Genomic DNA, 24,740 nt, shown 5'->3' with positions numbered 1-24,740 from the left:
CTAAATGCCCGGTGTATGTGAGTGAAAGCGCAGTCAGCGAGCTTGTTACGCCAGCATTCTCTTACCACAGGTTCCAGTTACTCTTTTAACGTGTGTAATTATAATGTGTTGAGTTATTTAAACAAACGATTGGGGAAATAAACGCTGCTTGTCCGTGAGTCTCATTGATAGAGCCTGCGGCTGGATGGAGCTCTATCAATGAGAGCTAGCTAGCCTCCTCTTAGAATTCCTCTGGAATTCACAAAAATTCATTAACTTGAAATCGGACACCGTTGTTAGCTTAATAAAACATTTGGTTAGATGTTTTGTAAGTGGCGTGACAAAATTCAAATTCAAAAATGAAGCTAACTAGCCGCAATATGTACACATAGGATTGAAGGGACAATTGCAGCTAACAAAACCCTTACAGCTCACAAATATTCATTAACTTGAAATCGGACACCGTTGTTAGCTTTATAAAAATTTTTGTTAGATGTTGTATAAGTGGCGTGACGAAATTCAAACTGTAATTAAAGCTGCAAGCAGCGATGACGGGCCCTCGCTTCTTGCCCCGGGGGGTACTGGCAAACACAACATCACATGTAGACCACACATTCTAAGTTTCATGTAAATCGCAAAACTTTTGCCAAGATAGAACCGTTCATGTTTCCACACCCACCTACAGGAAGTTGTTCCTCCATAACTTGCGCATTGTGTTAGCTATCAAAATTCTTTTGATAACTTTTAGTCACGAGGGTCAACCGAATCTATATCCAAGTTTTCGTGCAGATTGGACTCACGGCCCAGGAGGAGTTAGACAAAGTATAGTTTCCCATATATCGCGATGTGAATAATTAATAAAATAAATTCTAACAGCGCCATCTAATGGCCGATGCACTATAAATTTGGCGTGGATGCTCAAACCCCTATACGGAACAACTTTGTCATATTTGGTGTCAATCGGGAATAAATCTAGTTAAGATACGCAACTTCCTGTTTCGACAGCCCCCTACAGGAAGTTGGTCCTCTGTAACTTGCGCATTGTGTTAGCTATCAAAATTCTTTTGATATATTTTTGTCATGAGGGTCCACCGAGTCTACGTGCACATTTTTGTGCAGATGGGACTCACGCTCTAGGAGGAGTTAAAAAAAGTAGGTTTTGCTCAAAGCAAATTAGCTAATTAATTAAAAAAAATTAAAACAGCGCCATCTAAAGGCCAATTGACGACATATTTGGCAAACAGCCTCATTGGCACATGAGGAACAACTTTCTTAAGTTTTGTGTGCATTGGAAAAATGCATAATTAAAAATGGCTGCCTTCCGGTTGGGCGGAGCTAATGAATGTAAATGGGAAATCTGTCTGCAATGATTAGAGCAATATGGGTATTAAATCTGGTGAAGATCGGAGCAACTATGTCCAAGTTAAGGCCTTCTACGCATTAGGGTGCGCTATGGAGCCCGCTTACAGGTATGGGCCAAATCGCTGTACAGTCTCGCAAAGCCCCCAGGTGTTTATGTGGGCGCAGTTTTCGTATATATTGAGGCCGTCAAAAATGTGCCCAAGGGCTAAAACCAATTAGGGGGCGCTATAGAGCAACCGTACCACTCCCAAGCCTAAATGTGAATTCAGATGAAAGAGTTTAATATTCTGCACATGGCTGCAAAAGTTTGAGAGTTTTCGTGCATCCTAAAGTCCTCAAACAAGTGTTCGTATAATGAAGATTTTTGCACGAAAACCAAGATTTTGGAAATTTTGTAATTTTTTCTAAAAATAGCTCCATGGAGTTCAAGATGAGACCTATGTTCCCTCAAAAGTTGGTATATTAACTTCTTACTTTTTTCGGAATTAAGGCGCACGTTAGTATTTAGTTCGATGTTGTATAAGTGGCGTGACAAAATTCAAACTGTAAATATACTCGAATTACGAACAAAAATGAAGCTAACTAGCCGCAATCTGTACACATAGGATTGAAGGGACAGTTGCAGCTAACGAAACCCTTACAGCTCACAAATATTCATTAACTTGAAATCGGACACCGTTGTTAGCTTTATAAAACATTTAGTTAGATGTTGTATAAGTGGTGTGACGAAATTCAAACTGTAAATATACTCGAATTACGACCAAAAATGAAGCTAACTAGCCGCAATCTGTACACATAGGATTGAAGGGACAGTTGCAGCTAACGAAACCCTTACAGCTCACAAATATTAATTAACTTGAAATCGGACACCATTGTTAGCTTTATAAAACATTTAGGTATATATTGTATAGCTAAGTGGCGTGACATGTGTAACATGTGGTAAGAGATTGCTGGTTAACAAGCTCGCTGGCCGCGCTCTCACACACGGGCCATTTAGCTAGCAGGAAGAGAGGAGATGCAGGCCCTGGAGCTTTGTCAGGGCAGCGGCGTTTGGTAGTAGTCCACCAGCCCAAACGGTGACTTTGCGCGCGTATGAGGTGCTGTGGGCTGCAGCAGCCGTGCCGGAGCTCAATCGAGCTCACAGCAGGCCGGGGTCTGTGGAGGAAGGCAGGCCGGGCAGCAACACAGGCAGCTGAACTCCGACACACAGTTTTACCAAATTTGCAATTAGCCATCCATTTTCGTAAAACGGCCCATATTTGAGCTTTATATAGTTGATTTCTCGCATAAAAAAGTCTCAGAAGTGAATTTGGTAACGAAACATTGTACTGTCTGGAATATGAGATTCTGTCGCGTTTCTAATGTGTGTGTATTGGGGATTCGCTCAACCAATCAGCACGCGACCTCTAATGCGCGTGTATGGCGATTCGCTCAACCAAGCAGCGCACAGCTCATCTAAATATTCATGACCATACCATATTTGAGAGAAAAGTTCTTGTTACAAATAGGGCCAAAACACAGGTGCATAAGAGCCAATAAAATATCAACCAGGCCATTTTCAGCCCAACTAATGTTACATACCCCATTAGGAGACCATAAGGAACAGTGTGAAATACCCTATATAATCATTCTATCACCCCTTTAAAACAAACCATGTTTATCTATTTTGACTGAAAGATGTTAAGTAACACATCTTAGTGTGTTTTATTATATTAGGTTACAATTAGGATAAGAGGTTAATATCAAATGTAGATAGAGAGATAGAGAAGATGTGATTGAGGATGATGGGAGTGAAGACAGCAGGGAGCTCTGAGCACAGTGTGGAAATGAGAGATGAGGAACTGGAAAGTAGGCAGAGCAGTGCAGACCAGTTTTTTACCAGAGGATCCAGGACTATGGCCAGATAAATTAACAGATGATCAGAGAGACACCATAGTAATAGTACAGAGGTACAGAGAAAACAAACAAAATGTAGTAACCACAGTAAAGTAGGCTAGATAATGTTGAGAAAGGAGGTTTGAAATGTGTGTTATCAGGCTATTATAAGCATTACAGTTAATAGTTATTACATTGACTGATCTTTGTAGTTGTATATGCGCAGTTTGCTCCTCTTCAATACAAGAGACCTTTTTGGGTGAATCAAGGCTGTACTCTGTAACTCTAAAGTCTAAGATACACTGTGAACTGGCATGCAAAAATTATTCAGAATCTAAATTGTAACACCAAAGTCAGTTGTCTGGCAGTCTTTAATTGCAAGTATGCACATGATTTTCTACACTACCAAATTCGTTGGTTATCACTCATTTAATCTTCGGCTTATTTTTTGGTTGTTATTGTTTCTGATCAAAACTTTTTTGATTTTCATTTGTCTTTTACCAAACACTTTTGCTGAGGCCATATTGCAGACTCTTCTTAAAAAAATGCAATTCATGAAGTAGAAAATAGAGAAAGGAGGAATGTAAGTGCCAATACCCCAATGCCAACAGATACAACAAGATACACAAGATTAAGTGAAGACAGTGAAACTAATTCAGTTAAATTTTAGAATCACTAGCAAAAACTGGCTCAGAAGTTTTTAAAATGCTCCTACCTGTCTTCCTCAAATTGCTCTATCTTCTCCTAAAATCAATCCAAGTGAAAAAGTAGGAGGTAAACCAACGTGTGTCTGTTTCACTGAGTGTCTCTCACTTAAATCTACCCCTTTCCCTCATTCCGACAGGTGGATCTGGCAACCATTCAGAACTGAGCCACTCCTTAATACCTGTCCGCTAGCGTAACTGCTTTACCAGTGTTTACTCTGCCAACCGTCAACGACATAAATACTTAAGACTGCAACTTCCCCTTTCACTGTTGTGACTTAAACAACAACAGGGTGGACTGCTAGGTGATGTTTCCCTTCTTCTCTGTGATTATAGAAAGATAAGTTGGAGGCAGAATATGACTTTTCCAGCAGCTATTCTACACTGCAGAGGACATCCTTAAGCACATACTATCCTTGTCCCTTGATACTTGCTTTTTTTTTTCAGAAGAAAGACAATCCAGTTCAACAAAATAAACTGAGGACTCTGCTGTTGAGTCACATCTTTTTGGTCTCTTCATATCTCCTGTGTGTTAATCTGCTCCAGCAGTGTCTAGACTTGCTTATACAGTAACCAAATCTTTACATGATGACACAGACAGCTGATTCAGACATGACATTAAAACATGGGATAGACAATCACATGACCTGCGGCTCCTGCATAAACTGTCATCTCAACACATGTAGTAGTCAAAGCTGCATAGGATGTATATGTATGTAATGTAAATGTTTTTTAGTTTTTTTCAAATGATCTATCTGTAATGATTGTTGACCAGTAAATGACATCCCCTCTTATTTCATGTTCACTCTGACCTGAGTCATATCTTTATTATTCCTTGGCCTGAGGGCAGACACACCATCATGGCCGTCTTGACTTATTCATGTAACAGGCACAGTTCTTCTCAGTATGTCAGTAAGACAGAGGAAAATAGCCCCCAGCTCAGCTTCAATTCATGTTGGAGGTTTGTCCAAACCATAGACTGTTAAAACTATAGACAGAGTGTCTGTGACGTCACCCATTGGTTTCTAAATAGACTAAATGAAGCTCAAAGTGGGCGACGCCTCCTGTCGCCATCTTTGCAGTGCTGACATCAGGAGATGGAGTGTGAGTGGAGCTGAGGCGGACCGGGCGGACTCGAATGAACCCTGATTGCTGAAACCATGCCCACCTAGCTCGCTCCCCGCTAGCAATGGCTAAGAAGCTACTCTGATGCTAGCCCTAGTGACGCTGCTCGCTGGGCTACTGCAAACAACTTGCTGCCGGTTGGTAATTTACTCGTTCGTCACAGCCTTTTTGAGGCAAGTTAACCCGAAATTAAACAAAACGTAATATATTTATTTGTTATTGAGATACTAACGTTACACAAGCTTAAAATGTATACACCCTAAAACATCCAAGTCCTGTAACGTTAGCTAACTTAACTCACCTGTAGGCCCTCCTCCCTGCTATCGGAAGGAGACGGAGAGGGGTTAGCAGCCTGGAAGTATCGTATATAAGATGTTTATTTGTCTGTCAAAGACAGCTGTTTTCAAAAGGGCAACAAAAAAGTATTTACTATCTTATTATACAATATATATATATATTGGGTGGGGAGAGGGAGGTAGGGTGGGGTAATTTTGTGTGGTGTTTAAAATGTTCTAAACAAACAACAACATGTTCCAATAGGATAAATAGGTTTGGAATTATTTTTACACTTTCAGTTGTTATTTTTTAACAACTGAAATCAATGTTTTATTATTACAGAGGGGAAGTACCAAAAAAAGGTACCGTTGGGTACCAGCACTGAATTTCAGTTACCGTATCGGTACCAGTCAAAATGTGAACGGTATCCAACCCTAGATACAGTACGTTAAATTTCTACTTAAGTACAGTAACAAAGTTTGTACTTTGTTACATTACAACACTGATTGCCACGGGTATTGCATACACAAGGTTTTACTGAGAATGTTCATGTGCTCACTGTAATCTGCTTAACTGGAGATTTTTATCACAGTGTTTACACGGTTCACAATAACAGTTTCATCTGACAAGCTGGGATATGAGTGTTTTTTCAGACACACAGATGATTTGGGCGTACTCTCATATTGTTGTCAATTTGAACTAGGGATGCACCGAAATGAAATTTCTTGGCCAAAACCGAAAACCAAAAAAGAGGAAACCAAGACCGAAAACCGGAAACCGAAACACCGAAAGAAATTATGCCAATTATTAGTACCATTGCATTTATGGCTATGACTGTGTAATAACTTTACTAAAATCAAGGCATTGCAATTGTATAAATTAATATTAAAGTTTAATTAAAAAAATATCTAGCAGAAATATGGCTACAATCTGATAGTCACATACAGTATATAGTAGCCTAAGAACAGAATAGCTTACCTATTGTTATTATTATTATTATTATTATTTGAGGCACTTTCTTGCAGGATTTCACTGAACATATCAGACAACGAGGGTGCATGCCCCTCATCTGGTGCAGAGAGACGAGTCGCTTTTTTTCTGCGCTTCCATGGCGGCCTGGATCATTTCTTGTGCGCTCTGCTTTATTTCCGCATCCAATAATGGTCTTTATAACGCGGATCAAGTACAGTCGCGATGAAGTGCAGAGGATCCGAACAGATCTCACTGAAACATGTGCTGACAGACTAAGAGCGTACTTTTCATTGTTTTCAGGAGACGCTTTGCAGGTGGAACGGACGTGCAGGTCGCGGTTTCTGTTTGTGTCATCACAACATTTCGGCCGTATTGTTTCGGTGATAAAAGTATTTCGGCCGAAAAGTTTCGGTGGCCGAATATTCGGTGCATCCCTAATTTGAACAAATGTAAGCATTATTTTCAAAGTACAATGGCTTTTTTGTATTCAGCACAAGTTCAGCTAGAATAATGTAGAATGTATTTCATGATTTATCTTTTTTTTAAATAACTGGTAAAAGAACAAGTTATAAAAAGATAAAAAGTTTAAGAGCGGTGAATTTGTGAAAAAACATTACCTTACCCATTGTGGAGAACTGTTTGGTCACTTGAGGGGATTGTGTGAAGTCTTAGCCCTTGTGTTGTCCTTCCGTCAACCTTGAAAGAAACACTTTTTTTTTTCCTTTTTTGGGTTTTTTTTTCCAATGTTTTGTCCTGTTAAATTTTTCTTCGACATATTTTCAGCGCTTATTTCTACGTCCCATATTTTCTGATATAAAACAAAAATTTAAAACGGGTCAATTTGACCCGAAAACAACACAAGGGTTAGGTATGTAACAAGCACAAAGACTTTCATCTGTTCTATTGTTTTATGCAATGCATTTGAAATCTAAAAAATGTATTCCTGTTGATTTGTGACCAAGAGTTGGCAGTGGCTCTATACACTGAATATGTAAGGGGTTGGCAACAGCAAAGCCCGGATAAACGCAACTGCACAAAGCTTACAGCAGGGGTATTAAACTTTATTGTTTAGGGGGCCACATTATCAGAAAGCTAAGTACCCGAGGGCTGGACATTTACCTGAGCTATTCTCAATAAAATAAATCATATTGCGGACATCAAAATACTGAGCGAAGTTTAGAAAGAATGAAGAACACAGACTGCATTGACTTTACATAATCCAATCTGTCCCAGATTTCCCATTCTGGATAAGTGTAGAGGCCTGAAGACATCTACATGCCCATATTAGGTCATAGTCATAGCACCACCTACTGACAGGAACAGGAAGTCAGTCTTATGTGACGATGATTGGAAATTATTTACATGGTGTAGTCTATACACGATATACAGCCAGCTACCGTATAATTTGTGTGAGTTCTCTAGTGCCACATAGTGGACTGAGGAGTGTCATGTCATTTCCAGTGCCACGCACTCCACCCAGGAAATCATGTCTTACTTGTGCCCAGGGTTTGTGAATGTAAAGAAGAAAAAGATGCAGAGGTGACGTGTTTAAACAAAGAGCTTCAAATGTCTTTTACAGTTTGGGCCAAGGGTCAATCTCCCATGCTGAGCAATGAAACACATGCAGAAGTGCCAAAAACTGCAGTTCATCAAGTGGCTGCTTGAGGCTGGCTCCAGAAGTAAGACAATTTCCATATACCCCCATGTTAAAATGGCCAACTTTACTGCAGAATTAAACATGTTTACAGCCTTTACAAAAAAAATGGTTTTGGTTTCTATCGTTAAGTTTACCCTTTATGACAACTCTGGGGGGGGGGGATTTAAAAAAAATATATAACTCATCAAATTAAGTTATATTCAGGCTTAAAGTTTTGCATAGTTAAGGGCGTGGTTATGTTGATTGACAGATGCCTGTAGCAAGAGGAGACTAGCTGCTGGTGTCCCCGTCAGTTCAGCTAAAGCTAACACCACTCACTGCAGTTGACGTCCTGGCCTTTCAGACAATTCTCAAGCAAAAATCTGACGCATAATATGGCTTGCTGTGGGGTTAGGGTTAAGGTTAATGGACCCTCCCAAGAAGTCAACCCTCCACTTCTTTCGGTGAGTGAAATCATAATATGTTATTTATCGTTATATGTGAGCTTTATTAGCACGCTAGTTAATTAGCCACGGGAGTGTATGCTAAACTGGTTCGGCTTGCACCAAATTCAAAACTTAACTTAGTAGTGTTTAAATGTGATAATACTTTTGAACAAAGGGTTTTTGTGTGGGGTTGGAAAATAAATAGTCACTACATTATTTGGGACCGTGCTGCTCTTATACTGTCAGCAGCAGGAACCGAGTGAGCAGCGCAAAGAAGTGTTGCTCACTGGCTGATAGAAGCAGCTGCTGGCCAGGTGTAGAACTCCGCTGCGCTCCGTCTTGCATTGAACGGTCTCTGGTGACAGCAGGCTCGCTGATTTATGACTTGCCATACGGGCTAATGCTAGACTAGGAGAACTGTGTCAAATGGTGTGTGTAACTTAAAAGAAAAATGTCACATTTCAGCATGAATGTAGAAATACTGTTAAACTAGATGTTTCAATGTTAGCTGAGCTGGAGTTGGTTATCGAGGCTGTATGGTAACGTGAAATTTGACGGCACACAAACCTAAACTTCGTTATTTTAATTTTATTATTACTAATATAGGCATTTTGAAATTAGGCCTATTACTTCATTATAGCCAAAATAATTTGATTATGACCTGTTGAACATTGAAGTCATTGTATTGTTTGCATGTAAAGATGTCTTTGAAGGAGGTTACCCAGCACATTTATATATCTATTTGTATTGTTTCCTCCATTAGGTGATTCAGACAGGCTGGACCAGTGTTTGCTCAACCTGAGAAGACAGAATTGGACTCCTAACAGGACTCGTCTGTGCAGTGAACACTGAGAGTCATCACTTCATCACTACTTTGAAAGGCATCACTTGTTTTAAGACATTAACATTTTGCAAAATTATGACACTTGGTTGTTATTCATCAGTTCTATTATAATACACAAATTTTTCATTTATTTAAAGTTAACTTAAAGGGGTGATAGAATGATTATATAGGATATTTCACACTGTTCCTTAAGGTCTCCTAATAGGGTATGTAACATTTATTGGGCTGAAAATGGCCCGGTTGCTATTTTATGTGCCCTTATGCATCCCTGTGTTTTGGCCCTATTTGGAACGAGAGCTTTTCTTCCAAATATGGTATGCTCATGAATATTTAGATGAGCTTAGCGCTGATTGGTTGAGCGAACCACATACACATACATTGGAGATGAGACAGCAGGTCTCATATTTCAGACACTGCAATGTTTCATTACTAAATTCACTTCTGAGACTTTTTTATGCTAGAAATCAACTATATAAAGCTCAAATATTGTCCGTTTTATGAAAATTGATGGCTAATTGCAAATTTGGTAAGACGTGTCGGACTTCAGGAGGTCCACACAATCTCACAGTCCTGCTGCACTCCATACCCAGGAGAAAGTCACCGTTTCTGGATTACTGTACTACCGTGGCTCAGCGGAGCTGGCCGGCATAACTATAGTATATTTACAGTTTGAATTTCGTCACGCCACTTATATTACAGCTACCCTAAGGTCTTACAAAGCTAACACTTGTGTCCGATTTCAATGTATAATCATTTATTTATTTTTAATGGCTCTCACTGGTTTGTGTCCAGGGAACACTTCAAAAAATTTTAAAAACATTTAAAAAACGTTTCAGAGCGAGTCACACTTTTCTGACGGCTCTGCATACAGTGGCTTTAAAGAAAACTGCCGTTTGCAAAAAACGTAATGCGACACAAAGAATCTGCTTGGATGTTAAAGCCTGTCCACGATGGTTGATGTTAGTGATATTTTCTGATGTTAAACCCTAACAAAACTGAAGTTATTGTGCTGGGCCCTAAACACCTCCGAACTTCATTATCTAGAGATATAGCTACTCTGGATGGTGTTGCCCTGGCCTCCAGCACCACTGTTAGAAATTTAGGAGTTATCTTTGATCAGGATATATCCTTTAATGCCAATCTAAAACAAACCTCAAGAACAGCCTTTTTTCATCTTCGTAACATTGCCAAAATTAGGAATATCCTGTCTCAAAACAACGCTGAAAAACTAGTCCATGCATTTGTTACTTCCAGGCTGGACTATTGTAATTCCCTACTGTCAGGTTGCTCAAATAAGTCTCTTAAGACTCTCCAGCTGATCCAGAATGCTGCAGCGCGTGTTCTCACAAGAACTAAGAAAAGAGATCATATTTCTCCTGTATTAGCTTCTCTGCATTGGCTTCCTGTTGAATCCAGGATTGAGTTTAAAGTCCTTCTCTTGACCTACAAAGCTCTAAATGGTCTAGCACCATCATATCTAGAAGAGCTCCTAATACCCTATTGTCCTACTAGAGCACTGCGCTCCCAGAATGCAGAGTTACTGGTGGTACCTAGAGTCTCTAAAAGTAGAATGGGAGCCAGAGCCTTCAGTTATCAGGCTCCTCTCCTATGGAACCAGCTCCCGATCTGGGTTCGGGGGGCAAAACTGTCACCTCATTCAAGAATGAACTTAAAACTCTCCTATTTGATAAAGCTTATAGTTAGGGGTGAGGAGTTGCAGTGTTCACCTAACTGGCCCAACTGCTTCTCTTCATAATTGTTAGATTAATAATACATAACAAAGTAGAGGGAGGCAGGCCAGCCAAGCCAGATCCGGCAGGGGGAGAGTTCTAAGCCCGAAAAGCTACCTCTCCTTATGACCTGTCTCTCTTAGTTACCTGTTATAGTTACGCTGTTATAGTCCTAGACTGCCGGGGGACTTCCTTCCTTTGACACACTGAGCTGCTCTCTCCTCTCCCTTTCTATTACTGTTTCTATTACTGTTACTATTACTATTACTATTTGTGTGCAGCCCGTCCCAGAAATGCTTGTTACTAATCCTAGCTTCTGGGGAGTTTACTCCCCGGAGTCCTTATGCTTTTTTTCCCCCAGCGTATTTCCTTGGAGAACGTTGGCACCAAGACCCTGGTTGCAGCTGTCGCCGTGGTCCTGCTGCACTCCCTGCTGAGCTCAGCGATGCCCTGCAATGTCATGCTGCGTCCTGCTGAACCCTGCAGCTTCCCGCTACATCCAGTCACTGTTCCATTATTAATGTGACTACTATCGCCACTGTTCATCACACCCCCAACCGGCTCGTCAGACACCGCCTACCAAGAGCCTGGGTCTGTCCGAGGTTTCTTCCCAAGAGGGAGTTTTTCCTCGCCACTGTCGCACTGCTTGCTCTTGAGGGAATTACTGGAACTGTTGGAATTGTTGGGGCTTTGTAAATTATAGAGTGTGGTCTAGACCTACTCTATCTGTAAAGTGTCTCGAGATAACTTATGTTATGATTTGATACTATAAATAAAATTGAATTGAATTGAATTGAATTGAATGAGGACGGATAAGGTATCTACATATCTAATGGACTAAAATACCTCTCAAATCGGTTATGTCAAAATGAAAATAATAGTCGGGACTCAATCTCCCGACATAAACTCTCTCTGAATTAATACAGCTTTTTCATCAACGGGATTGTCGACAAAAGGACATGACATGTTTGAGAAAAAAACGTTTTATAATCTGCCTAACGTAAACCAATACGTTTTTTTTAATTCATGCAGATAACAAACTGCATTAAAATGCGCCTGATACAGAATGAATGAATGAGGAAATTAGTTTCTCTCCCTCTCAGCGGGAGGAGACTGAGAGAAACTCGAGGTTTCTTGAAAAAAACCTGCTCCCAACCAGGTTAGGTTCACAGGCTCAGTTACCATAGTAACTGACTCTGAGGTTAAGTTACCTCTCTTTCTGAAACGGAAAATCCAGAGTTTCCCTCATCTCAGGGTTAACAAACTCAGAGTTTTCACTAAACCTGCTTTCTGGAACGGGCCTCAGGAGTTTGTGGAACAGCTGAATGTTTCCTCTTTCATGAAGCTGCCTTCAAGTGCGGTTGAAAATGTTGAGACCGATAAACGATCTGACGGAAAACACGAATTGGGAAATATAAAGTCTACTTGTGCTACACTGGGGGTTTAAACCTGGCCAGAGCTCCTCACATTCACTTCTGAAAATGATTGTACTGGAGGCTTAATACTCTTTTAGCCAGAGCTATATTTTTAATGAGCACATGCAGTTGCAGTTAGTATAACAACACACGCGATAACATACAAGACTATAGCGAGACTCACTGTTACTGTAAAAACCAATTGTAATGCACAGGTACATTTCACATCATTATATGACAGTTGTAACTTTATAACACAACAATTCATAATCCGCAACTAACTCTCTTTAACAGGGTAAAACGCCATGGCACACAACAATTTGTGACATAGGGCTGCACGATATTGGAAAAAAATATTTATTTTTCCTGCGATATGAAAAAATACTGGAATATTTACTAGATGACATGAATAGCTCTATTTTTAAATAATTAATCATTCTCTGTTTACTGGGGTGATTTTGGAGAGGGAAATTAGGTAGTTAAATACAATGGTTAACTCACATGACACCATTGTATTCATATAATAGTCTACTATCAGAGAGGTGTACGTGACCAACGCAATGGTCGCTCAAGGCTAAGGCTCCTCACCCACCTCCGTATTTTCATTGATAAACCAGGTCTATTCCTTCTTTTTTGACGTCAATCGTTTTATTTGTTGCCACAGTGACTCAGTAAAATGCCTGCAGGTGCAAAAAAGCCGGTCTCGTTGTTGTCTACCCAGACACAGAAATCTGCTAGCACGGCTACTGATGCTAGCGCAGACCTAAACATGGAAAAAGTTATAGCCAGGGTCTTGGAAGGGCAACGAGTTATGCTTGAATCAGTGGTCTGCAGCGCAGCGAAGGATGCGTTAGTAGGAATTGATACCTCGCTGCAACACATCAGAACAGAGCTTGATGGGTACATGATCTGGTGCAAAAAATGGACAAAACGCAGGGAGAGAACAGACAGATGAGAAACATGGTGAGTGCCTGTGTTGAAGACCAGAAGAAATTTGAGTATAAGCTAGCCAAAATGGAAGACAGATCCCAATCCAACAATGTACTAAAAGAGGGCAGCGAAAAGGATGACCCAGTTGGGTTCCTGCAAAATCAGTTACCGGTGTGGATCCCCTCCTTACAGAACAGGGCTATCATCGAAATTGACAGAGCACAAATAATCTACGGCAAGGGTACGACACATAATCTGCACTTTTCAGGTGTTTGAGATATCAGGACCACCAAGCAAGCCTTCAGCGGGCAAGACAAATACAGCAGAAAGGCCCGATTCGTGATTCCAAAGCAACACTACGCTTTAAGCCCAATTACAGCGCACTCACTGTCCAGCAGCGCCAAGAATTTATAGGAGCACAGTGTAAGCTACATGCTAAAGGTGTCTCAAACTTCCTTATTTATCCGGCCACCCTGAGAGTAACACACAGAGGGAGAGTGCTAACCTTCACTACAGCCATGGATGCGGACGTTTTCTGTCAGGAGTTGGATAATGAGGATGATGCGACGTCCACACGGGCCGCTCCGCGGCTGGACCCAGTGCCGACGGTGGAGCCGGGTGACGCGGGATGCCCGCACGGGGAACTTCTCGTCTGGTGCTCGAGCCAGAAGCAGGTCTATGGACTAGCGGTATCTGGATTACTGTACAAGTTTGACTCGAGGGCATTGTATGTAAGTTTTGGAACCAAGCTTTAAAGGAACATTTCATTAGACTGAAAGAACATGATGAATGCAGCAATGCTTAGATCTAACAGTTCACCCTTTGCTACAAATAAATCAGCAAATTCCGGTAGGGTACACGAAACATGTATGCGTATATATTTTGAAGATGGCTGAACTTTGAATCCTTTCAGTTCAGTTAACATCAGAGGGCTAAACAGGCCGATCAAACGAGCTAAATTCCTGGACTACTTAAGAAGAAAGAATATAGATGTAGCCCTTATAGAAGAGACACATTTCCGCAAAAGAGATGTATATCCCCTACAAAATAAATATTACAAGATTGCTGCTTCATCTAGTGACGACACCAAAACCAAGGGCTCCATTGTGTTACTGTCGCAGAAATGCGCACTCACCGTAGATAAAAGTAGTAACGATTTATCAGGTAGGATATCTTATATATGCACCACAATAAGAAGTAGAAAAATAGCCTTTGTTTTGGTATATGCACCATCTACATATGACTTAAGCTTTTCTAATTGCTCTCTCTCAATGAATATTCACTAATTATAGGGGGAGACATGAATGCAGTGCTAGATTTATCAGGATCAGGATAGATCAGGAGGTAACCACACAAAAGCCCAAAAACACACATCAGACATGTTTAGAGCAGTTATGGAATCCCACCATTTTACAGATGTATGGAGGATGCACAATCCTACTAGCAACTACTTTTTTCCACACGTCACCACACCCTCTCCCGCATTGATTACATTTTGTGTTCTAGTGAGCTTAAAGCTGCTGTAGGTAAGATTGTGAAGATCCAGGACTTTGCCAACAAATTTGAACATCGACAACTTCTCAGTCCCTCCCCCCTTTCTGCTGCAGCCCAAACCGTCTCCTAAGCCCCTCACACACAAGGGAGTTTGACAGAACTGCCGGCCGGCATGTCAGACAACATTTTCAATAACTAAACACTAACACAATGTTTACTCACCAACAGTAAAACGATGCTAACTAGCAAGCTAGCGTTAGCCAATTCAGCATCATATCAGACCGACCACTGTGCAAACGTTACTATTATCCTCACCAACATAGCTTTGTGGACTTTTGACTACTAATAACCAAATGAAAGATAAATCATTTGTGGTAATTATGTTACCTGTCGAGAAGAAATGTGGCTACGTCTGCATCGTTCTTCAGATCTTTAAAATCCCCAAGCTCACGCCACCTCTGAAAAGCCACTCCAATATTCACCCGAGTTTAGTGAAACCTTTCTGCAGCTCATGCGTAGGGGTTAGGGTTGGGCATCGAGAACCGATTCCTACTTGGAATCGTTTAAAAAATTGGAATTGTTTGGAATCGCTTGGAGGATTTGGTGTCAAATCTGACCATGGGTTCCAAATTTAACATGCGCAAGTTTTGGTTTCCGTAGCGGCCAGGCGCTTGTTGTGTTACAGCGATGGAGCACAGTAAGCGGTGCTCTAGTGTGGCTTTATTTTACATTGAAAAAGCCCCGTCAAACTGCAAACCACCTTTGAATCAAAATAAAACTTCACTCTTATTTGTGAAATAAGCATGTGACCCGTTTCAACTCCACCCCTCAAAGAATCGGAATCGAGAATCGATAAGTACCGGAATCGAAAGGAAGAATCGGAATTGGAATCAGAATTGTTAATATCCAAACGATGCCCAACCCTAGTAGGGAGGGGAGAACGCTCTTATATGCATGTGCGTGCATGAGCAGTGATTGACAGGCAGATAGACCCACCCTGTGGCCCTGATTGGAGAAAATCAACCGGGAGCGGTGGAATTTTGCCAATAGCACTACAGGCTGTAGGTGGTGTCAGAGGAGCTGGATTTTTTGTATATTACATAATTCATGTAGTTCTACTGGAACATAGGGTCAGTTTCAGCAAATATGACAGAAAGTTAGTTTTATAAGACTTACCTACTGCATCTTTAAGGCAATGTTCCACACGATAGCAATAGAACCAGCAATTCTGTCAGATCACAATGCGCTGATAACCACGTTCCATTGTGATATGTTATTAGAAAGATCTAGAAGGTGGCAGTTTAATAACTCCCTTCTCCAGAACACAGCCTTTTATGCAGAGTTTAGAGCCAAACTGGCTGAGTTTATATCAATCAATACTGACTAGGGTTGGGTATCGTTTATCCAATATTGTTTACGTCGGCACCGATGCCTTACTGGCACCGCGTTTCGGTACCCAACCTTCATACTGACTCAGTTTCGGACCTGGCAACTAAAGGATTTAATAGAGATTTCACATCTTCCTTTGCGGTCACTTTGAAGCGAAAAAGAGAGGCAAGGAAGGAACCTTGTAGATCTCTAGAGCAGTCTCTAAAGACGTATTTTTCTAAATCTACGTATACTCTTTTGGTCACAAGTCGAACAGAGCTAAATGTTCTGCTAAGAAGGAGAGCTGAGTTCATAATGCACAGAGTGAGGTAAAATTACTATTTTAATGGCTATAAACCAAGCAAGTTGCTTGCTCTGAAATTAAAACAAAGCGAATCCAAAGCTACTATCAACAGCATCCGCACAGACCGAGGTATCTCAGCAAATATGGAGGATAGGATATCAGCGCCACTTTTCAATCCTTCTATTCAAAGCTGTATGAGTCCTCCTGCAACCAGGAGTTCCTAAAAGAACTACACCTGCCTCTTCTTGACCCAGAGGAGGCAGAATAACTGGGTCAAACATGAACATAATCAGCATTAAAAACAGTTAAAGTGAAAACGCCAGGGTTGGATGGAATTCCATCAGAACTTCTTCTACGGTATTTTGATATATTAGGACCTATCATTTTACAAACTTTAACCTCGGCCATAGAGATGGGTACTTTCCACCATCAAACCAACACTGCATTAATTTCCGTTATACCCAAAAAGGGCAAAGATCTTACGGAGTGCTCAAATTACAGGCCCATCAGACTCATTGGAACCAATATTAAGCTCTATTCCAAAGTCTTGGCACTCCGCTGAGAACGCTTTATTGAGAAGCTAGTCCACTACAACCAATCAGGTTTTATACCAAAGTGTCACACTGCAGACAATGTACGCAGATTATTTCATGTAATAGAAGAAGCCAGAAACCTTCCAACAATGGCAGAGGTTTTATCAGTTGACGCGGAAAAGGCTTTTGACCGCCTAGAGTGGAAGTACTTGCGGCAAGTAATGGAGAGGCTTCGTTTGGAGGCCAAATTCATTGACATGGTGCATACTTTATATGTGAATCCCACGACCATAGTCTCAACCGATGGCTGGCATTCTCAGCCAAGAAACTTGATACTTTAATTCAGCAGTATATTTGGAATAATAAACAACCTAGGCTAAAATACTCTACCCTGCAACGTACCACAAACACGGGAGGCTTGGCCCTCCCCAACCTTAAAATGTATCACAGAGTCTTGCAGCTACGGACCCTCAGAGTGTGGAAGGACCCCTCATCTACAGTTCCATGGAGAGAAATAGAGCAAAACCTCACTGGAAGTCTAAGACTGCAAGACCTTGCCTTTGCATGGGTTTGTCCAAAAACGTGTATGCTAACCTATGGCCCTACCACATTGACCAACTTTAAACAGGTGGAGGAGCAACTACGCTACACCAATAAGTGGCATTTGAATACCCCAATATGGCACAACGCACATTTAATGTCTGGTAAAACAACCCTTCGCTTGTAAGCAGTGGAGTGACAGAGGTTTTTATACTTTAGACCAGCTTTTCAATGAGAAAGGCATGTTGAGTTTTGAAGATCTGATAGCTAGTTTTGAGGTCCCCAGAACATCCTTTTACTTTTATCTTCGCTTAAGATCAGCCCTAAAATGTTATGGAGTACCATGGGGAAATAGTCTTGAGGCACACCCAGTCAAAAATAGGGAAATGGAAGCGAGAGCTGAGCCCTGAGGGGAACACAATTAATTGGGAGACCGTTTGGGACAACATTTTCCACTGTTTCAAGAACCCAAATCACCAGCAGATCCACTTCAACATATGTCATAGGACATATTGGACTCCTCAGAAGAGATACGTCTCTAAAGTCATTCCCACTCCCTATTGCACATTCTGTCAACCTGAACAAACTGGAACTTTCCTGCATATGCTCTGGGAGTGTGAACTGGTGCATGAGTTCTGGAATTAAACAACATCAATAATATCTGATGATAGGATGTTGAATTCCTACTAACCCGATTGTTTTGTTACTTAATGACGACTCTAAATTACACCTGCTTGGGAGACAGAGGAAAATTTGGCTAGCCGGATCAACTGCAACCAAGAAAATCATAGCTCAGGGCTGGCTGAGCTATGATTTTTTGCTCAGATCAGATTTTTTGTTTGGCTGTTCACATTACCTTTCAAAATGCGGCCTATATCAGATTCCAGTGTGAACTGTTTGTAGTGTTAATTTCGTCAGACGAGACGAGACTAAATATGTTCGTCAACGACCTTTTTTTCCATGACTAAGACGAGACGATGACGAGACTGCGCCAATGTCCAAAAACGCTGACTAAATTAACATGCATTATTGTTGACGAAAAAAGACGAGACTAAAATGTTTGGCATAAAATAAAAACTAAGATAAAATCTCTCTTCATTTTCGTCTACAATCGTCTACTTTTTCATCATGAGATAGAATATTCAGCTGTTACTGAGACCCGGTGCTACGGCACCTAGGTTAGGTGCCCTAACGACCGTTATCTACCGGACCGAATAGCCTGCGCTTCTCTCTGATGCTCCTAATGGGACGTTAGAGTCAAACGAAACATCGCTGCACGGGGCGGTAGTTAACACTACACTTGGCAGCAGGTAACGTTAGCATACCGTTAGCTAGCAGTTGGATTTAACACAGTTAAAATGCTGACGCACAGCGAAACGGTGTAAAGGTTTGTCTCTATTTCCAACACGAGACGTCGACAGTCTGCAGCTGCCGTTGTCTAAAAAAAAAAACATGTTGCGTTCACTTGAAATACGCCTCGCCAGTTTCGTGCTGCATTTATTTTATTGTAAAATATCCTTTCCTCATGCAGTGGTTGTTTTTGTCGTTTACTGGTGAAATAAGGAAGAGGCTCAATATTTATATAACTTATATATATATATATATATATATATAGCATTTATTTATTTGTTTAACTATTTGTCTGAAATGGTTATCAGAAATAATTTATTTAAAAAAAGACTAAAATGTTTTGACTAAAACTTGACTAAAATGGCGAGACTTTTAGTCGACTAAAACTCGACTAAGATACCTTGAGTTCTCTTTTGACTAAAACTAGACTAAAATGACGAGACTTTTAGTCGACTAAAACTTGACTAACAAAAATGTTTGGCACAAGACTAAGACTAAGACTAAATTAAAAATAGGTGACAAAATGAACACTAACTGTTTGTGATTTTGAACTGACCCACATAAGCAAAAGAACAATAACAATGACATCAGACACAGCACGCTGTTGCACTAAAATTAGGTTATGGAGGAAGTAAGCATTTTCGCTTTTATTTCAAAATGTTTGTTTAATGGCAGCCATAACATTAATGAGCAGGTGCTGAGGAGGAGAAGAAGGAAGAGAGAGAGAGAGCCAAATTGGCTACTTTGGCCTTTTGCAGGATTATGGCTGCAAATTCACTACAGAGGTGTGTGTGGATGCAGAGACGAAGCCAGGAGTGGTGGAACTGTGTTGTGAATAGCCTGACAGTGTTTATTCAAAACTTTCAGATGCCTACTTAAGTTTTTAATTTTACTGTCTGTGTCTAGGGCTAACTCCTGCCGGTGCATAATTGTGAGACAAGTCGATGTAGATTGACGTAAGTCGTATCAAATCCGCCTTGGTTGTTCACACTGCGGCCGCATTGAAAAAAAATCTGACCTGGGTCTGTTTCAGGAACACATATAGAAGTGAGGCCAATTTGTCAAATTGGGCGTGGCCTATGGGACCTACGTTTGGATTCATCACTTACACTAATGTGAGCAACTTTAAATTTACAGGGTAGATGTACAATGGGTCATGGACCTCACCTACCAACATGTATTTTGGTATTTTGTAAAAATCGGATGTGCCGTTCATGAGATATAAACTTTTTGTACTTAGAGGCCAATTTTCGTAAAAAGTGTGGGGGACCTCCAGAGGGTCATGGCAAACAAGAATCTAAAGTTTTGCGTTGATAGCATTTATTTTGGTCGAGATATGGCAAATATGGTGTTATCATAATAATCCGTAATTTGCGCAATTATTGTATAAAAATTATTTTCATAACTTTATGTGTCAGGTCGATCTAGAGATGCTACCTGCCAAAATTCATGCAGATCAGTCGCACGGTCTAGGAGGAGTTTGGCAAAGTAGGTTTTCGATAAATTGTGATTTTTTTTCATGCATAAAAGTCTAGGCGTAAATGGGCGTAGCCTATATCACAAGATTCAGTTGGTTTTTGAATGTGCGATGTACGGTTTTGGGCTATAACTCCCAAACCGTACATCAGACACAGACTTCTCTTGTACACTAGCAGTGTTTCCCATAAATAGGTTCTACTTGGGTGTACCACCCAGGTAGATTGAGACGTGCCCAGGTAGTTAAAATCTGAATTTAAAATGTTTTCCAAACAATGACTTATTTTTTAAAGCGCACCCAGACCAGCAGCCTCCAGCCCCTCCTCCTCGTGAAGCCTCGCGCCTCGTGCATGACAGGGTCAACAATGTTGCACTTCGGGCTCAAAAGGCTATCGTTAGTAGTATCATTTTATTTAATTGGCTGAAAAAGTTTAAAACTACAACTCAGAGTTGTTTGAATGACAGAAATCTGTTCAGATCAGATCTTAATGACTGAAACAGAATATGTATAGCACAGAACAGCATGTTTAGGATCCCCAAAACAGAGATTAAAACACTCAACAAATGAACAATGATCTAACAAACAAATAGAACAAAAAATAAGTTAAAATAACCTGAGTCTTATATGATTTAACAGGAGTTAGGAGGAAACAGTGTTGAGATTTATAACATACTTTCTGTATGGATCATAGTATAGTATTACGGGTATTTTATTTGCTGAACCGAACTTTTCAAGCTCTTCAATTTAATTGACAAAGCACATCATGGCTACACTTTTCCTGCCATTTGTTTTAAATTCAACGAGAAATGTTGTGGTATTTTAGCAGAACACTAAGCAGCAGAAAGGCAGAACTGAGTACATTTTAATATGTTTATTTATTGCAAGTATCATCGCGATATTCAACAACGTTAGGGCATATCTCATATTTTCCTTAAATCGTGCACAATCAATGGTCCCTAATAACTACCCTGAAATTGTGTCAGTTGCAGCATAGTGTCGCAATATTGTCATCTGTATCTGTATCATCTTTAAGCTAATTTGTTTAATATGTAAATCGTTATTTCTTTCTAAATTATCTGATAATTATCTGAAATTGTGTCAGTTGCAGTCATTCTTTTCACCTTTGTTTTACTAGTTTATTACTGAGCCCAGCCATCACGCGCCACACTGTCACATCCTGCACAAGTAAATTCTTAACACTCAACACTGTCTAGTGTTACATTAGTTGTGACCAGGGCGTGAAATTAACACCCGCCCACCCGCCAAATGCGGGTGAATTTTGCAATTGGCGGGTAACACTGTCAATCTACCTGCCACTTTGGCGGGTAGCCAATGAGAATTGAGTGATTCAGATGCCTAACTATCGGTAAGCAGGGTACGGGGTTGCTTACGGGCCTGGTCCAATCAGGGGCCCGCATCACTGGAAGACATTGATTGACAGCCGGGGCTGTAAGTGCAATGATAAGTTAAAGTCCAATATGAAACCGTATGAATGTGAGTCCCAGCCCAGGATAGGAAATTAACTAACAATGTAAAGATCAACAAGCCACTGACACATATGTTCGTATTTGATTCATTCAATAAATTATTATTTTGTGTCTTAAATCCACCAGCCGTTTTCATATTATACCAACATCATCATCCTGAGCCTTTTTGGTAAGGTTCCTAGAAAATCTCAGCCCAGAGTAATTAATTAATTAATAGCACTAATTATTATTCTCCCCAAAACAAGTTTCCTTTTGATTTATTTTTTTTTATTTTTAAGAACTATACAAAAAAAGTTGCAACTTCTTTGCAACAACTCATGTGTCTACCATGAATAGGACAGGACAGGATCATAGAGACACATCAAGTCCTGTTTTTCACCTTTTATGAGGCAAAAAAAAAAGTGGCTGGTAAAAAGTCACTTTGGCAGGTGGGTGAAAAAAGTTAACTTAGTTGTGACATACAGACCCCTGTTTATTTAGGCCAACTCAGTTAGTAGGGGTGTGCATCTCTCCCTTATAGGATGATCCGATACGTATCTAGATACCCCATGTATCTAGATACTAAACGGTTCAGGGACGATACATTTTAATATAAAACAAATTAGTGCGATTTGATCTGATGTTGAAACAATTTGGTGCGATACGATTCAATCTGATAAAGTTAATGTGTTTAATTTACACATTTATTTCCCATTATTAATTAAAATAATCCAATTCTATAAAAGAAGCATTGCCTAACTTCAAATAAATATATATTTTGTAAAAGGGACCAGGGAATAGCAGAGCTAGGAATGCTAATAGCACTGTAACTTCAATTTAATTAGCTAGCCACTTATAACCAAATCACCACCAAATCAGCTCCATGTTAAATGAAACTGTCTCCTTGCTGCTGTAATCTTAGGTCATAGGTCTACTTTACACAATCATTGTGAGCACTCCAATAATAATCACATATGGAGTCACACAACAATGCAAAAAAATAAGAGGTAGATTTCATTAATATTTTAAATGATGTATCTTAAATTTGCTATTAGATCAATGTGTAGGACACTTTGCTTAACAATAAAATGCTAATGTTTTAAAGCTAATTTTCATGCAGATTTATGCATATTTAAACATACATTGTCCTGATGACGGAAATGGCCCTGGTTCGGCGGAATGGCCCAATAAGCAATATGACAACGTGAGTAACATAATGTTATGATGGTCTTTAAACAAACTAGAAGGAATTTACTACCGACTCGCCGCTATGAAGATATGAGATCACATTTCAGTAGCGGTGGAAGGGGGGACGGCGCACTTTGTTTATTTATTAGAAAGTTCATGCGTTTTTGGGGTGACAAGACGATATATGGCAGACATTTATGGTCTCTCTGGCCGACCTGGCAGCCATGTTCCTTGTTGTGCAATGTATGCAATGTACCCCTGCTGGCGAAGTAAGCTCGCGTCCTTACTTGGTCGGAAGGGACATCTGACCCTCCCCCTAAGCCCTAACACTCGATCAAGACGAGGATTCGGACAGCACTAGCTCTCACGTGAACGCGCACAACGAGGGATTAAGACAAAGGGTAAGGGATAAGGGGAGGATTCGGATTCAGCCTTAGTCTCAAAGAAAACTTAAACTGTGCCGCTGATATGGAAACATTTCGGATTTCAAGTTGACAAAAGAACTGAGCTGAAAAAGACAAGTCAAAGTTTAAACACCTAAACCAAAGAGGTTTTTATAAGCTCAATGCAGGAAAAAAAAATCGTGGTTTAGAGGCTCATTACTGCCACCATGTGGTCTGGAGTCTACACTCTCATTAGCCACTTTCCGACCGGAGGGATTTTTGCGGTTCCTAGAATATAAAATTCCTAGAACTCTTTTTTTCTTGTGTTCTGACTGGACCAATTTGGGGATTTTTAAGTTCCTCTGGCCGCAGTTCCTGTAACTCTTTCAGCTCTTACTTCAGGACAGGGGCTTTTCGCTGTTCCCTTTCAGCATAGGGACCTAGGTAAATGAGGGTCGGGTTTCCGGTACAGACAGACCAACAACGGGACAATTTTTCGCCATCTTATTCATCACTAAATTCACTTGTGACAATGTTTTTGGCGAGAAATTAACTGTTTAGATTTCGAATATAGGCAGTTTTGCACAAACTGATGCCGAATTGACAATTTGCTTTAAAGTTTTCAGAGGTGGGAAGCTCCATGAAGTGAGGCGACAGCCAGCAGGTGACAGCCAGCAGGCGCCTGCCCCGGCCGCTAGCTTGTTGCTCGGACAGTCATGCTCAGAGACCCCGCTGTAAGCTGGAGGTCTCTCAGACCGGTCTCGTAAATAAGAGGCTTTTATTTTGTGGTGGTGGTTCGTTTGTTTAAATATCACAACACATGTCCATCATAAGTTTAACGGGAACCTGTGGTTAACTGTCTATTCAGAGTTAAACTCTATAAGTGTGCCATGCGGGCTTGACAACCTCGCTGACCAGGGAGTCACACTAGGGCTGCACATTTAATCGAATTTTAATCATGATCACAATTTTGGCTTCCCACGATCAAATTTGCATGATCAAGCGATATTTAAAATGCTTCATTCCATTCATAGAACGCTCCTTATCAAAGTTTTTGCAAAGCCAATCTAGCGCTCCATAAACCACTGTCTGATCACATTCCTCCATGAGCCAATCAGAGTTGTTCCCTGCACCGCGCAGCTTAGTTTCTAGATGTAGACAGTCACAGAGCGGAGGACAGAGTAACGTGAGGAAAATTCCACAACAGGTAGCAGTCGGTCATCATAAGCCGGTCACAATGTTTACCTTACCAGTAAACGCAACATTTTGTCCCGTCAGCAGTGACCAGTGCTAGTTTGTGTCTTTTAGCTCATAGCTTTAGCAGCAGACTGTTTGACGTCCCG

The 24,740-nt window shown here is 40.6% G+C and overlaps 1 protein-coding gene and 1 long non-coding RNA gene across 9 annotated transcripts in view; one reads left to right on the top strand and one right to left on the bottom strand.

The window, feature by feature from the left end:
• The window catches only part of LOC120575666, an 84,307-nt gene extending 74,933 nt beyond the window's left edge, over nt 1-9,374 (top strand). Inside the window, exons 2-4 of the long non-coding RNA XR_005642034.1 lie at nt 7,873-7,972; nt 8,201-8,393; nt 9,139-9,374. This is a non-coding gene — a long non-coding RNA (uncharacterized LOC120575666). The remainder of the gene's footprint in view (nt 1-7,872; nt 7,973-8,200; nt 8,394-9,138) is intronic.
• amot (angiomotin) overlaps nt 1-24,740 on the bottom strand; it is a 139,973-nt gene that overhangs the window by 112,609 nt on the left and 2,624 nt on the right. Inside the window, exon 1 of one of the 8 annotated variants that reach the window (XM_039826464.1) lies at nt 3,932-4,319. The exons of 6 other annotated variants lie outside the window; for them this stretch is intronic. The gene's annotated coding sequence lies outside the window, so the exon portion shown is untranslated. Of the gene's footprint in view, nt 1-3,931; nt 4,320-24,740 lie in introns of those variants that run through there. One more of the 8 variants, XM_039826465.1, reaches the window with a different exon arrangement.

Source organism: Perca fluviatilis, chromosome 16 (assembly GCF_010015445.1).
Source record: "Perca fluviatilis chromosome 16, GENO_Pfluv_1.0, whole genome shotgun sequence".
NCBI classification, from domain to species: domain Eukaryota; kingdom Metazoa; phylum Chordata; class Actinopteri; order Perciformes; family Percidae; genus Perca; species Perca fluviatilis.
This window is presented reverse-complemented; position numbering and strand designations above follow the sequence as displayed.